Source organism: Nannospalax galili, unplaced genomic scaffold (assembly GCF_000622305.1).
Source record: "Nannospalax galili isolate Female #2095 unplaced genomic scaffold, S.galili_v1.0 scaffold3499, whole genome shotgun sequence".
NCBI lineage: Eukaryota > Metazoa > Chordata > Mammalia > Rodentia > Spalacidae > Nannospalax > Nannospalax galili.
In genome coordinates this window covers 63778-68174 of record NW_008342883.1, presented here as the reverse complement: position 1 = coordinate 68174, position 4397 = coordinate 63778, and positions in this window count along the sequence as shown.

Genomic DNA, 4397 nt, shown 5'->3' with positions numbered 1-4397 from the left:
TTTTCAAAGATTTAATGGTTTCCAAAATTAATTTAGCTTCATCTGTTATCCCCCTGCCCTTCTGCACTGTCCCCTCCCCCTCAAATTCTCCTTCCTTTCTCTCTGCTTTCCACTCAGAGATGGAGCTCTCTGTTCCACAAAGCTGGCTTTCACTTTTCAGGGCCCTTTCCAGGGTCACCTGAGCACAAACTGGGCCTGGAACTGTTGGGTATCAGCCCAGGAAGGAAGGGCTTGTGCCAACCACACACTTATTTCCCCACTGTCCTCCAAGCTCAGCCTTCCAGCCCTGGTCTGACTGATAACCCCAGACGAAGAGAGCCAAGCAGCTCCCCATTTGCACTGATTTAGTTATAAAGGTCACCTCTGTTTTTAAACATGCGGAACATAGTCAGTGTGGTGGCTGATACTAATTGTCAACTTGACAGGGTATGGAATCACCTAGAAAACAAACCGCTGGGCATGTCTGTGCCTGAGTTAATTGAGGTGGGAGACCCACATTAACTGTGAACAGCACCTTTCTAGTCAGTCCAGGACTGAATTAAAAGGAGAGAGTGAGGGAGCCTTTTGAATGTGTTGTCAACCTGTGTCATTCCTGCTGTCCAGCTGCCTAGCAGAAGCCTAGCCTGGCTGGCCTACCCAGCTGAGGGGCTCAGCTTTCAGCTTCTTGAGTCCAGATTGTCAAACGCACAGAGGTGCAGATGCAGATGGTCCTTCAGCTAGGGCTGCTAGCCCCTGTGTAGCCTGCTGATTGGCAGGGTACCCACGTGGGAAGCAGGGCACCTGCATGGGCAGCAGAACGTGCTCCTCTCTGCACAGCTCCGGGGTGCTGGCAGGGGTGTTGCCCATCCCAAAGGCCACTTCTGGCAGGCAGTGAGAGAACTCAGCAGTCTGCCTTTCTTAGTTACCATCTTTGAAACTGACAATCTTTAAAATGTGAATACTGTAACAATATGTTTTCTTAGATTGTTGTCTTTAAGGGGATTTTTGTGAAGCGACTGATTTATCAAAGCAAAAAAATAAAAATAGAAACATGAAAAAAAAAAAAAGGAGAGAGTGAGCAGAGCACAAGCATTCATCCCTCTCTGTATCCTGACTGCTGATTCAATGTGACTGAAGCTCCTGCCGCCAGCAGTCCCCACCATGAAGGACTGTACCTTCGAACTGCGAGCCCAAACAAACCCTTCCTTGGGTTGTTTTTGCTAAATATTTTATCACAGCAATGAGAAAGTAACTAACACAGATACTACCTATTGATAGCCAACATGTTAAGTGAGCCTTTAACTTTTCTTATATTTCCCTTTCTTTATATCCTCAAGTGTAGCACATTTTTACAAAAGATTTATTTTATTTTTTATCTTTTGAGACAGGGTCTCCCTGCAGACCCAGTTCACCTGGAACCTGCTATGTACAACAGGTTGGCCTCACTCTCACAGAGATTTGCCTGCCTCTGCCGCTTGAGTGCTGGGATGTATGCACCACTATGCCTGGCTTATTTTATTTTTTAAATTATGTGTATGAATGTGTGTGTGTGTGTGTGTATGTGTGTGTGTGTGTGTGTGTGTGTGTCTGTGTCTGTGTGTCTGTGTGTGATATGTGTATGTGAGTGCAGGTGCCTTAGGAGGCCAGAAGAGGGCATCAGATCCTCTGGAGCTGGAGTTACAAGTGGGAAGTGATCTAAGGTCCTCTGCAAGAGCAGCAAGCACTTGCAACCACTGAGCAATCTCTCCAGCCTGGTAGTCCACTTATTAACTAAATGAAGTCAATATTTAGACCATCTTGACTATGTATATGCCATGACCAGTACTAATTACATTTCCTCCAACTTTTTTTTTCTGTAGTTAACAGGTGTTTTTCTTTTGCCTAGCTTTTTAGATAGCTATTGCTAACACCCCCCCTATGAGTATCTATTAAATATCTAGCACAGTTTTTCCCCTGAATATCCCCATGTATCATCAGATAATCTATGCCTGCCTCCCTACCCCACACTGCTGGAGGCCTCCCCTCTGTAGCGACTGTCATCCTGATCCAAATTGGACAGATTTCTTGCTGCACCTGGGGCACAGGTGTCATCATAGGGCCTCTTGTCATCAGGATTCCCTTTTGGATTGTTCCTCAGTGTTTTAGAGTGCCTTTGTTTCTTGTTCTTGGCTTAGTCTTTCATTTCACTGAATCATATCTTTTACTACCTTCCTAAGAAAAGGTGTGTGGGAGGGAAAATTTTGTGAGTTCTTACATTATCTGAAAATATCTTTTTCCATACTTATCCTTCTTTTGACTAAGTATAGAATTCTAGTATAAAAAGTGATTCTCACTTAGAACTTTGAGTACCTAACATTACTTTCCTCAGTATCATGCACTGCTGTTGCGATGTCTGATGTCAGTCACATTCTTACCCTTTCTACAGGCCTTGGTTTTTTCTCTTTAAAACCTCCTGGGTTACTCCAACTCTCCTGATATTCTGAATGTCAAAATATTGCCTTGGCATTTTCCTCCATTCTATGGGACATCTAGTGGGCACTTTTACTTTGGGGATTTATGTATTTTCTTACATTATTGTTTTGAGACTGGGTGTCATTACATAACCCAGGCATCCCTGGAACTTATGATCCTCCTGCCTTAGCTCCCTGACCGCCACCCTCAGTGCTAGAATTACCAGAGTGTGACACTATACTGGGCCCATTATTATTATTTTTTTAAATATAATTTTCTATCCTTGGGGTTGGAGAGATTGTTCAGCAGTTAAGAGTGCTTGCTGCTCTTGCAGAGGACCTGAGTGGTACTCAGCACCCATGTTGGGCATCTTACAATGACCTGTAACTTCAGTTCCACGGGATCTAACACCTTTTCCTGGCCTCCTTGGATACCTGCATTCATGTGACATACTCACACACAGTCACACACATATACATAAATAAAAATAAGCACAGATCTTTAAAATTTATATGTATGCATTTAACTAACAATCACAGAGATCTAAAAGAAGATGCACATCTATGAAAAAAAGAACAGGAGAATAAATAATCAGAGGATGATAAAGAGCTCTGAGAAATAAAAATATGATATTTAAATATTTTATTTATTTTTTCATCAGTTCCATAGGGGTCAATTGATACTTCAAACTCCCTACAGAACTGATGCCCTCTTCTGACCACCATGGGCATTGCACAACATAGATGTGCTTACATATATGCAGGCAATACACTCATACACATAAACTAAAAATAATAAATAAGGGGCTGGAGAGATGGCTCAGCAATTAAGAACACTGGCTGTTCTTGCAGAAGATCAAGGTTTGAATCCCAGCACCCACATGGCAGCTAACAACTATCCATAACTGCAGTCCCAGGGGATCCGACAGCCTCTTCTAATCTCCTTGGGCATTGTACAACACAGAATCACTTACCCACATGCAGGCAATACACACATACACATAAAATAAAAATAATAAAATTTAAAAATAAATAAAAATATTTTTTAAAAAGCAGATCAGACAAGAAAAGGAGAGGAAGAGAGGTAAGAATATTAATAATAGGGGCTGGGGAGATGGATCAGTGGTTAAAAGTACTGACTGCTCCCAGCCAGGCCTTTAATCCCAGCACTCGGGAGGCAAAGGCAAGTGGATCTCTGTGAGTTCAAGGCCAGCCTGGTCTACACCGTAAGTTTCAGGCCAGCTGGGGCTACAGGGAGACCTTGCCTCCAAAAGACCAAAAAAAAAAAAAAAAAAAAAAAAAAAAAAAAAGCACTGCTCTTACGGAGGACCTGAGTTTGATTTCCAGCACCCATATGGTGGCTAACAACTCTCCATAACTCCAGTTCTAGAGAATCTGACACCCTCTTCTGACCTCCGCAGGCATTACACAACATGGCGCACTAACACACCTGCAGGCAATATACTCATCACATAAAAAATAGAATATTAATAATAGGGGCTGGAGAGATTCAGTGGATAAGAGCACTGGATGCTCTTGCAGAGGATCTGGGTTCAATTCCCAGCACCCACATAGTCTATGTAACAACCAACTTCAGTCCCAGGGGATATGACACCCTCTTCTGGCTTCTGTGAGCATCGAATGCATGGCACACTTACATTTATGTAGGCAAAACACTTATACAGATAAAATAGAAATAAATAAAAATTTAAAGAATATTGATATAAAGCTTATAGCAGGCATGGTGACACATGCCTAAAATCTCACCACTCAGGAGGCAGAAGCAGGAGGTTCGCTGTAAGCTCAAAGCCAGCCTAGTCTACATAGCAAGTTCCAGGTCAATTAGGGCTACATAGGAGCCTCTGTCTCAATAAAATAATAATAATATTAATAATAATAAATTTTTGGTCTTTTTGAGACAGGGTCTCCCTGTAGCCCCAGCTGGCCTGGAACTGACAGAGATCCGCT